The 20,957-nt window shown below is 34.0% G+C and overlaps 1 protein-coding gene and 1 non-coding gene across 15 annotated transcripts in view; one reads left to right on the top strand and one right to left on the bottom strand.

The window, feature by feature from the left end:
• The window catches only part of LOC128988473 (peripheral plasma membrane protein CASK), a 266,450-nt gene that overhangs the window by 90,475 nt on the left and 155,018 nt on the right, over nucleotides 1-20,957 (bottom strand). The window lies entirely within an intron of this gene.
• Trnah-gug (transfer RNA histidin (anticodon GUG)) lies at nucleotides 3,556-3,627 on the top strand. The gene has a single exon. It is a non-coding gene; the product is annotated as a tRNA-His (tRNA).

Raw genomic sequence — 20,957 nt, 5'->3', positions numbered from 1 at the left:
ATTTGCAATTCGATAATAGATAAATGCAACTGATTCTCTAGTCTTATCATATCAACAATACATTCTTCTAAATATTTTAGGTCTGCGTAGTTTTCCTTTAGAGCAAGCTTTTTACGCTGCCCGGTCTCATTGGGTCGGTTAAGAGAAGCTGTAGGCCTATTGTTAATAAAAATAGACCTAAACGATATTTTTGTAATTATTATGATTCTTGACGAGTTTTGTTATTATTTGCTCTAAACATGTTCATATTTAAAACAAGGGCACGTATAAATGAATGAATGAATGGTTTATTCAGTTAAATTTGCTATTTAGTACAAATGTTACAATTTTTACTATCTTAAGTTTACAACATTAAATAGTCCAGAAAACAGAAAGAAAAAGCTAACAAAGTTGTGAATTTAATGTTGAATGGTATAAAAACTAACAAAACGAGCATAATAAACTTCAACATTTTTTTAGCTAGTTATAATTAATTGCTCTGTCGAATTAGCAGAGATAGACAAACTCTACCTGTGCGTCTGCTCTGCTGTGTTGCTTATAGGCTTTTAATGACTGTAATTGTTGATATGGAAATTTCAACGGAGATTGAGTAAAAAATGGAAAAAAGAATTATTTGTACTTAACTTGGGTCACTTGGGGATGATATGCAATTGACATGAAATGAGTTATAGATAATTTCTGTGAATAAACAGATTCAACTTCATCCCCAAGTACAAGGGTTTACAATAACACCCTCTCTCTCTCTTTACCCTTAGTCCCGTTAAAAGAGATGCTCTTGAGTCAACAGCATCAATATTTACTCTACTTCTTCATTCTAAAAACTGGCAAATAGCCCTCATCTGTATATTGATCTATGTATTGATTATAGATTCGACAACACTATTGGGTTTTCATAACATTTAGTAAATACAATTTTTTTCAGAACAAATTTGACTTTAGTACGTAAAAAACTCTAGAATGGGCAAATCAGTTCAGTCTTTATTCCGTAGGTCAAACTAAATTAAACTAACACAATTTTTTAAGTACCTTTTTAAAGCATAAGCGGTCACAACATTTAGTTGATCTTTTTGTTGGCCTGGCTCAGGTATTGGACCCAAGAATTACGTAGACAAGAAGTTTAGTAGGATAAATATACGGGCTACCCCCGTACGTAATTAAACATGTTCGTCCAAATTTGATTAAAAAAACACAATAGGAATAATTTTTCTGATGCAAAACTATTCTCGTCTCAAAAAGTTTTATTGTGTTTTTAATGTGCACTTTTTATTCATGTAATAAAATTATTAAAACATATTCGTTGAATCATTAGTGTTTTAAATACGCAAAAAATCGCATTGAATTAATAATGAAGACATTTTGACACAGACAAGTAGGCGTACAACTAATTTGAGCTGTAGTTACCAACAAGATAGCATGACCTGGATAGCGGATGGTGACATCTGCATGTTTATGTACTAATGGCTCTGGGGTAATGGCATAATTCATGTCTGCATGTAGGCGGCGCGTGTAAGCATGTCTTGATTTCGCCAATGATCGTTTACTGCTGTTTCGCATTTCAATAGCGATCAACCGCAAATAAGTAATGCTATTACACAGTGTTGTACTGTATAACTTAAAATTAAATGCGTGCTTTTACAGTTCACTTGTTCAAGGGTGTCGTTCTTAGTAGTGTGGAATGGGCCTTCTGTTTAAAATTTGTTTCTACTGATAACATATACGTTTGACTCAACAAATACACATACATTTTGTTATGGGTCTCGGTAGATTTCGGATAGAAAGCTTGGGATATATGAGGAGTAGTACCCTCCTCATATATCCTAAGCTTTCAAACGTATATAATACACGTCTCAAACGACAACAGGGTTTTAAATTGCAAAATGATATGCAAAGCCAACTGTGCGATTACTGTTTGCTATCATAGGCCATTCCCAATCTTATCAAAAACATAATTATTTAAAGTTTTAAAATATTGAACTAATTTCCGGAAATGAAAGGAGTAAGCTTTACAAACAATAAGCAACTTGTACTAAATAGACGAATAGATTTACCAAGTCGTACAGAACTAGGGCAGACCCAAGGAAGCAGGGCAATACCTAGGGGAGAACGATTCCATCTAACGTTATGGTTCTTTTGTTTTAATAAGGTTACTGTACATTACTTACCAAGTGACATGAAATCTAAGTATTAATTTACAAATTACCTGGGTCAAAATGAAATCATGTAGGTAAAATGGGTAAAACCATGCGGGTGGTGGAAAGATCATGCATGCATATGACTAATATAAAAATAATCTTAAACTCTTCTTGACATTGTGGATGACGTACAATATCAGACATAACAATCATACCGTATGGTTTTAATGTAAGTTTACAATATTAAAATCTCATGTTCAGTTTTGAATGGCTAAGTATTTTTGAAGAGCAAGAATTTAATTTCATCAGGTTATTTCGTAATCAACATAGAAGAGCTTATAAAGTCTAAAAACTGTATTCAATAAACACGTGACGCATAAACTTATAATATTTTTAGTCCAGCTTACATGCTATAGTTTTTAGTCGAGTAATTTGATATGCATCTCCAATTCTCAAGTGATTTTTCAATTGCGTCACGATAAATCATGAGATTATAAATTGAGATTTTATGAGTTTACCCAATAAAGCTTATTATCTGTAAATGACTAGGACATGTAGTTTAAAATATACGTATTTCATTAGTTTGACAAAATAATCAATGAACATAGAAATTTAACTTTTTAAAATAGATAATTTGTTTCAAAGACTTAAAACTAATGTGTAAAGATGTTCAGTGTTAAAACATCTTAACATCACAGTGTAGGCCTAATAGCAATGATCAATGGGTGATTACTAACGAAATGCCGTACATACTGTGATGGTAAACGCAATACATGCTTACACGCGCCGCCCACATGTAAACATGAATTATGCCATTACCCCAGAGCCATTAGTACATAAACATGCAGATGTCGTCATCCGCTATCCAGGTCATGCTATCTTGTTGGTAACTATAAGCTTAGTTATAATCTCAGAATATAGGTCACGACGTATGTAGATGGTTTATAATTAAATAATACTAATAAAAGTGTGGGTCAACAACAAACTCTATGGTGCGTGTGCCATTGATGAGTTATGGCAATGTAGGTTGGTTTCTGAATAAATCAGTAATGTTAATGCTACCGTTTCAAGAGTTTCTCTCTCTAAACCGATAAAGAGGATATTTTATTACACCCTTCATTTCCATTTTCAAATGAACTAATTAAATAGAAACCGTTACTAAAATTACTGAATGCACACAGGGCCATGCATTTTTAAAGACAATAAAAATAATAATAAGAGATAAATAATCTCTTCTCAAAACTGAATATTCCAAAATAAACAAAATATGATGATTTATGTTGTGGTTATTATGGGCAGATAGAGTAGATCAATTCCCCTCTCAGCTCCCACCCGGTACAATAACACTAGTTTTCTCTTGCAATGCAGCGGTCAGTCGGAGACCATTTGCTCTGTATACTTTCCCTCACATTATGTTCAGACAGCCGTGATCGTCTAGTGGTTAGGACATTGCGTTGTGGCCGCAATAACCCAGGTTCGAATCCTGGTCACGGCACGAACAATTTTGTTTAAACAACCATAAAGCTAAATGTTACAACTGGTTTTATATTTTGGAGTTTCAAATTTATAAAGGTTAGCGATAAAAGAGTGGACTCAATTTTAACCGAGGGAATGAGCATCTACATTCCTAGCTGTGCCAGTGCATCGCAAAGGGGTCGGAATGCAAGAAAGAAGAATGCCTTTGAAGCATTGATTATCACAGGCATTGATAGATCCATAGTATTCTATAGCCCATGATCACTCAATACGAATATAGTAAGATACGTCATTCAACATTTTTTATGAAAATACACTTATACTGAAATCATTTAAAGGACTGCATGTATACAACAAATCAAATACTTCTTTTATGCGTAGCTTTGGAGCTTAACTGATATGAGCTCCTTGTCAAATTTCTAAACAGATTAATATTCATTTCAAATAAATTTTATTTTTTCTAGAATGATTTACAAATAAACCTATGTATCCATTATTTCCCATTCGTGTAATATAGCACATATAGATTAACCACAAAACTGGTAAAATAGTATCTAATAGCTAATAGTAACAGCTGAGAGTGATATATGTGTTATCTATATCAACATTGCATGAAACCTCAACAGCTACAACTAGACAAATTATCGTGCCGATTTTATTAAGAAATCCTCGACACCGAATGCAATAACAGCATATATATCGATGTTATTCAGAAATAACAGTCGAAGAGAAATTCACAAGCTTACTCAAAGTTTATTAGAGTGGATAAAGGTAAATTATTCCCCAGAGTTAATTATAATGAATGCAAAATCTGTGTTTTACAATCCCACTGTATGCAGTGGCTGCAGTCGCAGTCTGCACCGATATCAGAGGTAGTTGGGGAGGCGGCGAGGCGAAGTTTATGAGCATTTACTGGTGTTCAATACCCTGATGATGATGTATGTACTTAACCTCTTCCCCGAGGGAAGTGTTGACTGAAAGGGTTTCTTTGTGAATTTATACGAATTGGAAGTGTGAAACAACCAATTTTATGACAGAATACGGTTCGAGTTAGTCGGTGAAGCAGAAGGTTAAAAGATCACTTCAAAATGTGCAAATAGAATTCTCATTATATTTTAAAATCTGAAGCATGTTTATAATGGGGATTCTATGTGGTTTTTGAGTGCGGTGAGTTCGACTAAATTTTCTTTTTTATTTTAAACTAAAATTCAGCCTTTGCTTTAACTTTATGAGGACAAACCGCTTTTATAATTAAATCGTGATATAAGGTAAATTTTAGATTTTTATTGGTCAAAAGACCCTTCTACATAACCTAGACGAATTCATCTAATCCATAAGGATGATAAATGGTGTAAGAAAGTATATTTAATGTATGGGTAATGTCACGATTACAAAACAATGAACTGTTGTGAGTTAGAGTTCTCGTGTCTAACATTAAATATACTAGTTTTAGAGTCCGTAAACAATAATGTGATCTACGTAAGTAAACACGCTCGCACGGTTACAATGATACGTATGGAAATACGAAATACGAAATATAAATTGTTTTGTTTTATATTTTGGTTAAAAATACAAACAAAGGAAGATACCAGAATGTTTACATTATTTTGGGTAAAGAAATGTTTACTGGGATATATTCATGATTTGTTAGACGATGATGAAAGTAAGTGGGTGCAAAAACTGTTAAATGAAGTGTTCTACAATGTAAACTATCTACGTTCGGATATAAATTATGAGAACATTTAATAATACTAAATATTAGAACTATTGCCAGAGGTCCTACACTACTGCATCATTTTCATTTCACGAACAAAAACTGTTTTCCAACCCAATACCAATAACACTTTAAATTACGACGAGCGATGCAGCTAGCAAATTGAATATAACTGGCGTTATTCTATAAGCCTCAGATTTAGGGTGAATCATGCCAATGTAATTGATAAAGCATTAGCTGACACTGCACCACTATATGATCCAGTGTTAGCGTCGTTACTGTTACAGCGTCGTTGAATACGAAAGCACTACGGACTACCTTTAAATAACAATTAACCTCAAACCGACAACCAAGAACTATCACTTTACAGCAAACTGTATATACCATCAAACTTTACAACAATGGCGTTGCAACAAAGCAGTAAAACTGTTACCTTCGAGGATGGTACGTTCATCTATATTGGCAATACATACAACTACAATTGGCAATAAATGTAGTTAATGTAAACTGCGATTGCCAGCTCTGATAGTAAATGGGATCTGTCGTATAAATGGTGCTTATTGTACTGTAAGGAAATTAAAATATGTAAACACGATATAAGAAAATTGACATTAGTACACAACTAGTAATAGATCACGCAATCTGCACGAGACAATCTGTTTTGTTGAACTTTTGATCTCAATGTACGAAATAGTAATTTAATTATGCCCATTTCTATCATTTGTCTCTCATATTATGAACAAAAAAATCCTAATCATAACTTTAGTAAGTAACTGTTGGATTGAAGTTGAGCGTATTCGAGATAAAAAAAGCAACTACTGTCATTGCTGCATTGAAGCCAATTTTTGCTCGTTTTGGAATACCAAGTATTTTTGTAAGTGACAATGTCCCATTTAACTCTCAAGAATTCATTGACTTCAGTAAATTGTGGAAGTTTGAAGTAAAGTTTACTAGTCCCCATTATCCTCGCAGTAATGGACTCGCGGAAAAAGCAGTAGGCATAGTTAAGTCAATGTTGCAAAAGTCAAAGCACAGACAATGGAATAAACCTTAAACATTAAAGTATTATATTGTCTGTGGTCAAAGCATGAGAAAACAGACTTCAGTTTATATCTTCTAAATTATCGGTCATCTCCAGTCGCGAATCTTAGGTATTCTCCTTCGCAACTACTTCAAAGTAGAGTTCTGAACACTAAGTTACCTGTAATACCATCAAAACTTAAACCACAGATTATTGATGATAAAGAAGTGACAAGCAAACTTGGCCATGGTATGCAGTATAATAAAACAGCACTAAAGAAAGCCAGTGTTTTCATGATGGGACAAAAAGTATTAATCAGGAATGTTTCCAACCTTCAGTGGGAAGAAGGTATAATAGTTGATGTGCTGGGAAACGGATCATACATTGTTGAAGTAAATGGGAGAAAGTTGCATCGTAATTCGTGGTATATTCGACCCTTCATTGAACGTATCAGAACCAGGATAGTCAAAGCTAAAAAAAAAATTAGATTTGTGAAAAGGGGCATGTTTGGTTAAAAGTATTTCTTGATCTGTGTATAATCATATGTCATATTATGTTATTATTGTTATTGTTTACGTTTGAATTTTACAAGTTGTAAACAGATTGAGTTTAGTAATAAAGATACTTTTGTTAAATGGAAAGTAGTAAATTCTATTACACAGTAACAAAGTAAGAACCTGGAAAATCTGATTTGAAGCCGCGTAGCCTCCTCAAAAGGCGGCGGCGTTGGTGTGTGGCAAGGTCGCACCGGCCGGCCTGTTGCCATGGCAATAAAAGCAATCAAACGTGTAAACATAAGCATTGCGCAGACGCTATGATGAAAATTAGTCCAACAGCTGTTTCGGCAGGCCAGGTCCAGCGATTACATGTGTTCGATTGGCCTGGTCTGCAATGTTGACATTTGTCTCACCGCGGCTTTGCATTAGAGGAAGTCATAGTAACCTACAACGATACACCAATTTAGTTAACTTTGACCCAAACCGTCCAACGTTTGATTTTAGACTTTGGGCCTTTTGGATCAAGTTGTGGCAGGAGAGTTGAACACTAAACCTAACTGAGACATGATTCAAAATCTTCAATCCACTTCCCTGTCTTCTGACCGGACAACGCTGACGATTCCGGCCGTACTTGGAATAATTTATATTTGGCACTTATTGTACTTGTACGAAACTAAAATAAAAAAAACAAAAAAAAAAAATCATAATGTTTGGTAAGGATTACGCAAAACGCACAAGGGATACAATCAGAAGCGTTTGGTTTACAGTGTCAACGATGGCCCGCATGCAGGTTACGACTATTGAATAAGTTATCAGTTCTGTGGCGACTTCACGCTGGGATGATACATTTTAAAGTGGCTAGAGTTGTGTTTTATAACATTGCGTCATAATCAACAGCTTGTAAGAAACCAACAGAAATAATGAACATTAGTTAGTATTAGTATTAGTATTAGGTTAATACAGTTTTTTTTTTCAGCAAAGTTCTTGGGAATATATGTAGATAGTCAGCTAACATGGGAATCACATAATATAGACTATTTAAATACCAGACTTCCTCGTGTAATATTTTTACTAGGCCGTCTGAAAAAATGCATTCCACTAAATTATGTCCGAACAGCATATTTTTCATATTTTCAATCCATTTTCAGTTATGGGCTGATTTTTTGGGGCAATTGTGCTAGGGTAGAGGAAATTCTTGTTTGGCAAAAGAAAGTGGTTAGAGTTATCTCTAATAAAGACTCGAGAGAGCACAGCAAACCACTTTTTAAAAATCTTCAAATTCCTACTATTATTAACGTGTATATTTATGACTTAATAGTTTATATCTTGGAAAATCAACATCTTTTAAAATTTAGACACAATACTCATAATCATAATACAGTACCAGAAAAAGAACCATACCTCAATAGAATTCCATCGTTTAAGTAAAACTCTAAATAGTCACATAGTTTTGTCACTTAAAGTGTATAACTTTCTTGAATCCATAATTAAATTACACACTATTAAGGATTTCAAGAATACATTTTATTTTTGGCTGACCAATAACCCGTTTTATAGTTTGGAAGATTTTTTAACAATAAGATTCTTCAGTTGTAATTTTTTTTTTACAAGTATTGTATATGTCTCCTTTTTTAGTTAGCTATAAGTATTTAATTAATTATTAACTGACTGTGCTATAAGTTTAGCTGTATCATGACGTTGTCAACAATTTGTTAAAATTCAAAAGACAATAAAGCATATTTCATTTCAGTTGTGTTGTCGCGGCGGGTATAATTTTGCATACCAATTATTATGATTGGTAATATGACTAAGGTTCGAGATTTAAAGCACATTTGTGTGGCCTCTGCTAAGCAGCGACATCGTAAGACGAAATTAAACAGCTCCTTTTGATTTTTAGGGTGTGTTACGTTTCTCTGGTATTGGTTCCGCAACCACGAATATAAAGGATACATCCGGCCACATAAAGGATGTATAGACACTAGACAGGGTGCAAGTCTACCCAACTCTCTGAAAACATTGATACACGAGACTGTCAGTAAAAATGTTTAGATTATTCTCACATAATCCTCTTGCATACGATTAATTAAATTCTTAAAAATCTGTCAAATGATGAGACTATACTAAGCTGTTGAGCATATAGCATACCACAATAAATCCTTAATTCTTTCATTACTATACAATTCCTTTGATTGAGTTAATAATTGGGGTGATATTGCAATTCACATAATCGTGAATGTATGAATTCGAGATTATGAAAAGAGATGTAGGTAAATGAAAGATAAAACAAAGATAAACAAAAAAGTAGGCCATCCAACCAATGCAAAGAAAACCGAGGAGAACAACTTGGATTTGTACAGCGATTTTAATACTAGAGTGCTGGGGTACCAAGTCAGAGCTCGGTATGTTTATTTAGATTTAAAAGCAATATAAGGGAAACTCAATATTTATATATACATAACTTTTTACTATTTTTAAGTTTCAGTGGAATATAAATTTTTATGATGGAAATTTTAACTTAATTTTTTTTTTCAATCTCACATATTTCTTACGTTGTAAATAGAAAAAAACAAATGTTAATAAAAGAAGAATGTAAATTTGAGATAAAAATTTCACCAATATTTCTGAATTTTTATAATAATATTTATATTATATTGATATATTAGATTTATATTTATATTCAAATTTATGTTAATTCCAATATTACCAGTTCTTCTTGAAGAAAAGAAGTATGGTTTTATTTTAGTTAATTTAGTTAATAGGACTTTTTTAGTTAATAGGAATTAATATACAATCATAGGTTAATAAAGTAGCAATCAGCTACAGCATTAATACAGCGTATGTAAAGGGGTGTGATTTATTTCTTGGTACTAAATTTCATCATTCTTTAAGTATAAGTAAAAATTCAGCATGAGCATACTCTCTAAAATACTATCATGTATTAGCTGAAGACATATAAGTTTGATTCAAGTATGTATTGCTTACTACTACTGTATAAAGATTATTGCACATTGAGTTGACGCCAGTGCACTCAAACGTCACTAATACGAAACAATCGCTCTATTTTCCCATATGTCGAGTAATCTTCAGTGTAATCTTTGCTCAATAGTTACAACTGATGTTTTCTCTTTGTACTATATTTTATAGTTTACTATTATACTGTGGATGGCTTGTTGTAAACCCATGTTACAAGGATTTTGTTAACTTTTTCCTTGTTGTAGTTCAACCAACATAGTTACTTAGCAACCCATAAGGCCAATGTTAAATGTTTAAATTTTCAAATGAGTTGTGTAGTAAAAAAAGAATTTTCATGAGATAGTGGCTATAACTAATCACGTTTTTAGCCCCTAATACCAAAATTTAGTAAAAATCCTTCTGCTGGATTTTTAGATATATATTACAGACAGACAAACAGACTTAGCTCGTATTATAGTATAGGATAATATTGTTTCTCAATAGTCACCATCGATCGATTATTAATTTGCCAATCCAGAAACTAGGTTTATTATGGACAGCTTACCAAAGATTATTAAAACTAGCTTTAAAAAATCGCTGCAAATAAAATCAAACCGCTTTTAAACTGGTCAGTAAAACAGTGTTAACTGCGTGTAGGTTTCACTCGATTGGCCAAATACAGCGAAACTCGCCTCTTGGGATCTGAACATTCCAGTTCACCATCGCTGGCATTGTTATCGTTCAATCTGCTAAGCGACCAGCGTCATTGGACTAGAATGTTCGGTGAGCTGCGACAATATAATTATTGTATTGTAGCATAGTAACGCTTTGAATACTACGAGAGAAACTGTAAGTTGGACTTGTATGTTGTAACATAGTAACGGTGAGCTGCGACAATATAATTATTGTATCGTAGCATAGTAACGCTTTGAATACTACGACAGGAACTGTAAGTTGGACTTGTATGTTGTAACATAGTAACGGTGAGCTGCGACAATATAATTATTGTATCGTAGCATAGTAACGCTTTGAATACTACGAGAGAAACTGTAAGTTTGACTTGTATGTTGTAACATAGTAACGGTGAGCTGCGACAATATAATTATTGTATTGTAGCATAGTAACGCTTTGAATACTACGAGAGGAACTGTAAGTATGACTTGTATGTTATAACATAGTAACGGTGAGCTGCGACAATATAATTATTGTATTGTAGCATAGTAACGCTTTGAATACTACGAGAGGAACTGTAAGTATGACTTGAATGTTATAACATAGTAACGGTGAGCTGCAACAATATAATTATTGTATTGTAGCATAGTAACGCTTTCAATACTACGAGGGAAACTGTAAGTTTGACTTGTATGTTGTAACATAGTAACGGTGAGCTGCGACAATATAATTATTGTATTGTAGCATAGTAACGCTTTCAATACTACGAGGGAAACTGTAAGTTGGACTTGTATGTTGTAACATGGTAACGGTGAGCTGCGACGATATAATTATTGTATTGAAGCATAGTAACGCTTTGAATACTACGAGAGGAACTGTAAGTTTGACTTGTATGTTGTAACATAGTAACGGTGAGCTGCGACAATATAATTATTGTATTGTAGCATAGTAACGCTTTCAATACTACGAGGGAAACTGTAAGTTGGACTTGTATGTTGTAACATAGTAACGGTGAGCTGCGACAATATAATTATTGTATTGTAGCATAGTAACGCTTTGAATACTACGAGAGGAACTGTAAGTATGACTTGTATGTTATAACATAGTAACGGTGAGCTGCGACAATATAATTATTGTATTGTAGCATAGTAACGCTTTGAATACTACGAGAGGAACTGTAAGTATGACTTGTATGTTATAACATAGTAACGGTGAGCTGCGACAATATAATTATTGTATTGTAGCATAGTAACGCTTTGAATACTACGAGAGGAACTGTAAGTATGACTTGTATCTTGTAACATAGTAACGTTGAGTAGAGAGCAAAGTATTTGTTGATTATGATGGTATTAATGTAATTACTGTTTTAATGGAGTAACTTCAATGTACCGGTAATATAAAACATAAAATCCACCCTAAATAATGCCATCTAAACATAACAGAAGTCTCCAAAGATAAGTTCGAAAAGCATATTCAAATTTAGATATTTCCCCTGAAACTAGTCGTGATTAAAATAATAGCAAAAGTTTGACAGATGAACACACTTAAGCTGGTATGCATTACTATAGCAACGATTAGACATTTCGCAACAACGAAAACTGAGTGTTTGGAATTACAGAATTGTAACGTTTCAAAAATAATAGCCACCTCTTGCCTCGTGTTTTCGTCAGCTCGATGATTTACCGATCAATTAGTAAGGGTTCAATCAGCGAATTCCTCAGTGGAAGGTATTTTGTCATCTGCTCGGGAGTTCTTTTAAGTCTCTGAATCAGTGAATCGATCTCTAGAATGTTCTTCCACAAAATGGTGTATCGGTAAATATCGTTTAACATTTAGTGTGTCTGTCAATAGGTAAATCTTAATCGGATTTAGTGGGCAATTCAAAATATATTTTTGATACTGGTAACGATCAATTAACCAAAACGTTTTAAAGATCCAGATGTTTTGATCATGACAGTTTTTTTTTTTACTAAATTTGAATTAACAATCATGCTAACATAAAATAACATGGACTTATTTTTAATCAAAAGAGCTATTAATATGAATAATAACCCGATGACCAATATTTTGGAAAACAAATTTTACTGTTGGTATTTAATTTCGGTCCAGCAACAAAATCTAATTTCATATCAAAGTTGTAGCTAGATTTAGAATGTAAATTAACGTTGTTGAATTGAGCCACAAGAGTGAGCTGATGTAACGAAATCTCTATCTTCTTAACCAAGTCAAAGTGAAGGAACAACTTGTCGCATGCTATAGCACTATATTTCACAACTATCACGGTAACAATAACCAAGGGAGAACATATGATTTTCGACTATACACTTTATTATAGCTCATTCAGCCACGTTTCTAAAATGATATTTGCCATAGGTAGTACATATAGATGGGATGTCTAATTCAGTATACAATAGTCAATTGTTACACACAATATGTATGTTATTCTTGATTTCCCGTAAACAACGCATCCACAATAACTAAACACACTGAAGTCTACAAGACAACACACTTTGCAATTCGCGAGTAAGTATATGAAAGCAAATCGTAAACAGTAGAATCAAAAAAGTTAATCAATACTTTCCCCAATGTACTTCCTTTGTGTACTCCTTACAAGAAACGGTCGCAAGATGATTTTGCCAAAGTTGGATTCAGCTTCAGTTGCAAAGCCTTTGACAACTTCGCATCTCCGGAGGCTACAAAGATCCAACTGGCGTCGATGAAGTTTTGGAAATGCATTGTAAAAATACATCCTTTATCTGGTATGTATTATATATATATATAATTAAATGGTTTCATACGATCTTTCTAAAGTTTTAGTTTCACATACCGCACCTTTCACATGTGCCTAAGGCCGGCTCTGATGAACACTAACACAAAAGGAAAGTAATACAAGTTTTCCACAAACTAGAAGATGAAGTCGTGAAACAATTATACATAAAATAACACCATTGAGAACATTTATGATGCAGCTTGTTTCTGAGGAAAATCAATAGGTCTAGTGTCATTGATAATTGTGCACGTACTAAATGATCCAGGGGACTTGGTCAGTAACTAAGCAATATCGAAGCATAAAACTACATCGGGTCAAAAGATTAATTTTATTACTAGTTGCATCCTAATAATTGTTGTAAGAGGTTTGAATTAGGGTTTATGATTTTTAAACAATATTCTGTATTCTGCTCTACTTGTAATGGAGTACTTATGAAAATATGAATTACTTATGCAAACATTAAAAGTTTATGCACTTAGTACACCAAATTTCAAGAGGTAAGAAGTAATTCAATGTGTATAAGTGGCATTTTCCTAACAATGTCTGTTGTACACACCTGTTGTTTATAAAGCTGCATTGTTGTCTAATAATACGTTCAGAACAAGTACTAGATTGGTTCCAGTTTACTAATAAATGGACGTGAAACATACGATGATGGCCATGTGAAACTAAAACAAACCTACACAAGTCTTATTGTTTAGTAATAACCATTGTTCCGTTGTAGATTAAAATAAGCGTACAGGATGTGCTACAAATACGGTATGTATATTAATTTACTATATTGAAAGGTTTTCCCACCTAAACAAGGACAATCAATTTTTACTTTTTTGAAAGTTTATGAGCAATTGAATTGGTAAAATGTAAAAAATCTATTGTTTGTCTGCATGTGCCTGGGTCCTGAAGTTAAATCACTAGTTATCCATCATCATAATTAATTACATCATTATTGAAATATACATTCAAAAATTTCTAATTTATTTTTCGATAAATTTCTGACTAAATTCCATCAAGCGGCGGACCATGATCAGATAATAACACCTGGCATGTCAGTGGGATCCAACAATGAAATAACGATGTTTCAAACAACAGTTATTAATCGTTTCAATGTCAAATGTTGCTCCTCCCGGTGGCAAATGAATGTCCCCGTTGCGTTTTGACATCCTTAATAGACTCTTTAAAATGATCCTGTGATACAGTGTTGTTTGGAAAAATATCACACATTTAATACGATGAAAACAGAACAAATAACAAATTAATGTATAGAGGATTTTGAGAGAGTTGTTAATTTAGTGACCGGGGTAAACACAGGAAATAAATGACATCGGTGTATTGTATAGCCAAACAACGATCTTAATCGAGATTATTAAGGAGATCGTAAGTTAATAGTTAGTAGATAGGATTTTAAGAGGTTGGCGGTCTCTTTTAACCTTGCGTTTTCCCGTCCACATAGACTAACTAACTGAACTGCCCTTGCGTGGAACGTATCCAGCAAAGGAAGGGGTGAGCCGGTACAGTACGAAGCTACTGCTAAAATGTTTGCGGCAGTGACCAGGATCCTAACCCACGACATCACGGCCTTGGACCCGAAGTCAGTAACACAACCTATGTTGAGTAGATGGCTCAGTTCAGCGAGATGGAGGCAGCGATGTAGTGGGTTCGCATCTTGTACCACAAGTAACATTTGTCAGTAATGTTTATTCTTGTACATTACTTACATCGGCTCACCCCTTGCTTTTCTTGAAACGTTCAACGCTTAAGGCCCAGGCCCATGGACTCTAAGCCCATAAACGAAACTACGAACACGAGTTCCGTATACAGATAGACAGAAAACGAGACATTAACAATCTAAAAACTAAAGATAGCATGGTTTGAATAATATACGTAAACATAAGACAAGACCAGTCTCGGCAGCTAAGAATATTTTGAATCGCTAACACTGACAATATAGATACTGAAAGTACTCTTATCAACTTTGTAACGTCTGAAGCCTGTTGTGAAAATCGTTCAATACAGTTTGGCATGTTTCAGGGCTACAACATTTTACAGCGTGTACCATTTTACGTTAATAATAATTTTAGTTTACGCAACGTTCGCGTTAAGACTATTTACGCGAGTTGCGTACACTACTTTACCTACGGCAGTTTTTAATTACTAAATCACTCCACCTAACTTCTTAGAGAGGTGTTTAACCTCTCACTAGTGATGCAAAGAATCATAGTACCAAACAGAAACACTAATTGCACCACTCATCAATATTTAAATTGATCTTAAAAGCTGATTTGAAGTTCAAAGCATTAAAATTTTACTTCTTTCTCTCAAACCTTGAACCTCAGAAGTTCGTTACTTGCGTTCAGTGCTGTTGTCAATTTTTTAATTCCAAGAACTGAACTGAAACGGCTAGTTTAAAACACGGACGTAAGTCAAATATCTATTACAATCAGCTGAGCATCTAAATCAGCACACTCTGTCGCTACCCGACATCATGCAGAAAATAACACTAATGACTGGTACGTCAGGATGAGTATATAAGATGCAAGTAATGAGCACATCCAATAATGTCAAAATTGTGCAAGGTATAGACTACAAATAGACGTAGTTTACTCCTCTAACGTACTGTTTATTAATTTACGGATTTATCTTGTATATATATTTTTAGCTAAGCCATACTGAAAGGACATTTTATTGTAAAATTCATAATTTAAACCATATCAACTATTTAAATGTATCATAGGATAAAAAAAAATGCGGAGGAAAACCAATTCCGATAGTAAACTATGTGAACAGCTAATTCAACTATGTTTTATTTACATTACAAATTGGCTACACTTAGTCTAAACAGGGAGCCTACCCTGATATAAATGGTTTATATTATAACCAAACAATGACATATCTTTTGCTAATATACTAGTTATTTAACGTCTAAATCAGTATATACGCAGTCATAAATAAGGATTGAAAAAAAAAAACTTAACAAACTTGCAAGGTAAATTTTTTTCAGGTTAAAGCTCGCTAGAAAGAAGCGTTTATTTACAAGCCCCAAATGCGTTGTTCGTAGCAGCAATAAAAGCCACAGCAGCCCCTTGGTTTCAGCAGGGTTATCTGGTTTTAAGCATCACTTAATTACAGCGAAACCATATTTCTCAAGTCATTTCTCTTCTGCTGTTTCATTCTTATAACATTCTAACTCATTTATTTTACCTCTAATCTTTCAATCTTTATTTGTAGATTGCGTTTTTTATAACTTAAACATATCTCAAACTAGCAATAAATTGTTAAAAAATAACCAGTACGACTTATGATCTGAGTAGGATAAAAGTGGCAAAGTATGTTTAGTTTATGATTGTACCAACAGAATGAGACTGTGCACTTATATTCATTGTTATGTTATTTATTACTAAGAATAACAGTTTCAGCCAGTGAAAACGTGGCTTATTTAAACTGCTATACGCTAAACTTGGGGTTTCTAAACTCACATTATACACAGATGGAACATAACTAATTGAAATCAGTGTTAAAAGAAATTGTAAGCTTGGAAATAAATGAAGCCGAGTGGAGCTTAGCTTCCGATTCTGGAAGTTGTGTGTAGTTTGTGAGCGTTTACTTTCGTAGAATACCTACGTACTCTGTTTTCGTTAAGTAGAAATCTGGAAAAAATCCTCAGAGATCATTAAGGATAGTTGATTTGTGGCTAGTAAAGAAAAAAAATATGTACTACCATTAATACTGTATGAATATCAAAACTAATTTTACTATCTGGAAATTCAGGGAAAATAAAATCATCTATTTTAGATGTTCACTGTAAATGCATTTAATTGGATCAGCAGTTCGTACTATGAGCGAAGAGCATTCAGTACCTAACGTTCAAATCGCTTAAATATTGGACCGTAATTGACCTGAGTGACTTCTACTATTTCATGTCATTGGTAACAAACTACTCATGAAAATAATAAATAAAACTGAAACATTTTAAATCATGGTCGATTTCAAAGACGTATAGATTTCATCATTCTTTAAAGTTTTCGTTAACACTTCAAAATGAGGTGTAACTTGAAGGGGGTTAAAATTTAAACAAATTTTAATGCTCCGAAAATCCGCCATTTTTTGGGACACTCAAAGTTTTCAAAATCATAAAATATGAAACTTCCTGCTAAGATTGCATGACCACCAAAAGGATATCTCTGTATATTTACTTAGAAAAATATTATAGGGGGGGGGGTTTGACTTATTATTCACCCTGTATACTACCCCACACAGTAACATGTGTACTACCACACCCTGTATACATCTATTATAAAAACTCCCTAAGATACACACTAGATAGCTTACAGAATGCGTATTAAGAGCATTTAAACGAACTGCAGGTTAAACGTTGTATCTTGTGTGTTATCTAGGACACTTTCTCACAAGGAAAGACAAGTCAAATACTTTCTTGTAGGCTGCGATAGAAAGTTGAAATTAGTTTGCCATAACACACAAGAGACACGTACACTGACTCTGGCGTGACAAAATCTAACTTTGGTTTTGTTGAAGATAGTTTGAGTGCGGTTGGTTTGTGATCTTGCAAAAAGTAAGAATACATACTAATGACCTATGGGCTTTATTTATGCAACGTTTCGACCGATTCAATATGTTGGTAAAATATCAATTATTTTACGTAGCTGCCCTTTAGGTTGTTTCGATAACTAAAAAAGTTGTATTATTCACCAATAATATAATTTTAACTATAGCACAATATAAATGATTTGTCAGCGTAAGAAAAATCCTAGCCTAATCCAACCAAAAGTAACTTAACACATCTTAACACGTTGTCAAACTTATGATAGTTCAAACTATTAAGCGGATTCCGTGAGAAATTTAGTCAAAATACTCTGATTGTCCAACTTAAAATCCTTATTGCAATACGTTCAAATCACAATCCAAGCTTCAAAATATTTGCATTTTGCGTAGTAGACTTACAAACACACGACACTATCAACAATTTAACGTTAAACAGTCTATAAAGAAACAAATAATTGAATTTGTTTGCATACTAGAATGTGATCGGACAGAATGTTCATTTTACGTAATCGACTCGGAAACTACAACCGATGTTAAACGGAGTGCGAGTCTCCGATCGCCACACGTTTCTATTGGTAGTTGTTGTTATGGTTCAATCCGCTGCAAGTGACACGTAAAGCAGTTTGGCGATACGGTCCTCCACTTTGAGGCTCACTTGATAGCAATCTTGTAGCAGATCTACGAAAGTAGCACAATCTCTGCTACTTTCGTTGCTAAAACGAATCAAAAGTAAATAAATGTAACGTTCGGTATAGGTCAGTTTTTATAAACATAAGTAGCGACTGTACGGTTACTAAACCTTTGTTTTATAAATATTATCTAAACACTATGATAAACCTAGGAAATAGTGTAAAATTATGGCAAAACACTTCGGAACATACATTCTGTTAACACCATCCTCAGGGTGTACTACAATTTATTCATTTTAAATGTTCCACTCTAGATTTAAAAGACACTTACTCGAATACAGTAGCTGTATGCTGATGTAGGCCTATAGTTTTTACCAAGTAATCATATGGTTGCAAGTTTTATCCCTGCAAAATAAAGTAGCGTTTTCATTCTGTATAGTTTTATTCTAAACTGGACCCAGCTGTTCTTCATTGAGCTTTTAATAGGTCCTGGCTGAAGAAGCAGCTCATATTAGTCACAAAGCTATCACCTCATTCATTTAAAAATCATTTAACCTTAAAAAAAGTTACTCTGACGTGTCGTCGTCCCATAAATTTAATGTAATTTTTTCTACTACATTCATGGCCTTTCGGTGAAATAGACGTGTCGAATTCACATTGGATTCCTACAAAATGACCCCCCCCCCCAAACCAGAAACAACTGCCATGGCTACAACCTCAGAAATTTACAGGCAAACTACAATCTACAACCACACAGACTCACTAAAACCAGCAGAAATCCAAAAATAATGGGAACCAAAATATTTAACACACTACCAAACCATCTAAAATCAATAGACTCAAACACTCTATTCATAAGAAAACCGAAACAATAACTAATCAATAAACCTGAAGTAAAAATTAATATTTCCAAGACCACACACCTTACAACAATACATAACAGAACAAACCCAAAGAAGAAAGAAAATCTATTTGACGATTCCCTGGCCTCAACGACTACGGTCAAAGGTAAAAGGATTATTAACTATACCAGAGGTTTCATTAATGCTAATATCGGGTGTCATAAATAGCAAAGCTGAGACTGGCTCTCACACGAACACAGTCACCGACGTTCAGGCCAGGCTGTGAGCGCCTGCGCTATATGCAATACCCGCCACACACGGAAGTACCCACATTGCATCCCAACGCCGTGCCTACAATCAACACGCGATAAATAACGTACAAATAACAATATTATATTCAGAATTAAATTCAAAATTCGTCCCAAATAGTTTGCTTATAAACAAACATTTAGTGAGTTTGACTAGAGTTATAATACGATACGATGTAACGATGCGATTAAATTTGCAGTAATGTGACTAAAGTAACAGAAATAGCTAAATGTCAGATGTATCAGTATAATTTACTACTATCTACTTTTGTTGAATAAAATAACAGAGCAAGTTGTAAAATAATGTATAAATAATCTGCTAAAATTACATTTTTTGTAAGTCCTTACGTCAGTATTTTTAAATGCATGCCATATAGTGCAGTTACACTAAACAAAATTACCATTATTCGTTATGAAACTTAATCAGTACCAACGCAAGCCGAGGTGACAGCAACTAGTTACGACCTGTTTCTGAAACATAGTAAGGCTGAGAGGTATAAGGTGTGAGTTGTGGGTGTTATTGGGTGGCGTCGTCCTGTAATCCAGCTACTAGGAGGTCACGAATTGTGGATATTTATAGGCATGCACTGTGGATGTGATACTCCCTGGTGTGGATTAACGTCCGCACGAGTGAGTACTACGACTATCCGCAGTACTATCCTGATAATTAGACCAATTCGTATATACCAAGGAAAATATGTGGTTCGGATTCCACTATAAACTGTAGGTCCCTTAGTTGCCATTAGCTGTATGGACTATTAATTAAAAGCTGTGTCTAAGGAATGTCGGCCTTTGTCACTAACAAGACTACAAGATCGCGCCACTCATCCTACACTCATCTCCATTCATACTTGGCTTAAAATACCTACTATGTATGGTCGCCATTTCATCGAACAGTATTAACAGTATTAACAGTTACTTTTTAAATGTTTTTCATAAAATAAAAGCAATTATTAGTAATCAGGATGTATCATTAGCAAGGTAGTTAAGATGCCATAAACTTAAACCAAATAAAATTCTTGGGTAGTTTCAAACCACACATTTTTCCCCATCGATTCTTACAAAGTCAAAGAATTTTATACACAGTAGATAACGGCTTGGCGTATAAACATGAGAAGAAGTATGACTCGAGAGATAACTTTAAACCCCCCCTCCTCTGCCCCCGCAATACAGAACAGCTGGTTTCAGCTATTCAGTGGCTGATGATGTTCATGAATAAACGAACACGATCGAGCTACTGCTAGGAAGGCTACATGGCGACATTCAAGACATATTTAAATAACGGTTTGTATGCATAAGTCCGTATCTGTGCCCCACAAGCAGCCCTTGGAAGATTAGAAAACATTTAGACATTCCTTCTAATGTTTTATTTTGTGTTGTAATGAAC

The sequence above is a fragment of the Macrosteles quadrilineatus genome, unplaced genomic scaffold (genome assembly GCF_028750875.1).
Source record: "Macrosteles quadrilineatus isolate MER2022 unplaced genomic scaffold, UCM_ALF_1.0 Scaffold_3__2_contigs__length_128488019, whole genome shotgun sequence".
NCBI lineage: Eukaryota > Metazoa > Arthropoda > Insecta > Hemiptera > Cicadellidae > Macrosteles > Macrosteles quadrilineatus.
This window is presented reverse-complemented; position numbering and strand designations above follow the sequence as displayed.